The sequence below is a fragment of the Haliaeetus leucocephalus genome, unplaced genomic scaffold (assembly GCF_000737465.1).
Source record: "Haliaeetus leucocephalus isolate CR32 unplaced genomic scaffold, Haliaeetus_leucocephalus-4.0 Scaffold228, whole genome shotgun sequence".
Classification (NCBI taxonomy): domain Eukaryota; kingdom Metazoa; phylum Chordata; class Aves; order Accipitriformes; family Accipitridae; genus Haliaeetus; species Haliaeetus leucocephalus.
In genome coordinates, this window is record NW_010972664.1 from 24,581,864 (window position 1) to 24,582,110 (window position 247).

A 247-nucleotide genomic window follows, 5' to 3' on the forward strand; every position below is an offset into this window, starting at 1 on the left:
GGCGCAGTTTACGGCGCTCCCGCAGTTGCCTGGCAACCAAAACGCGGTACGGCAGCTGGGGAGCCGCGCATGCGCAGTGGCGCGTTTCGCCATGCTCCTGGTTTTGCCTGGCAACCAAAGCGCGACGCGGCGCATCCCCAAGAGCGCATGCGCGGTGGCGCGGTTTACGGCGCTCCTGCTGTTGCCTGGCAACCAAAACGCGGTACGGCAGCTCGGCAACGGCGCATGTGCGATGTCCTTTTACGGC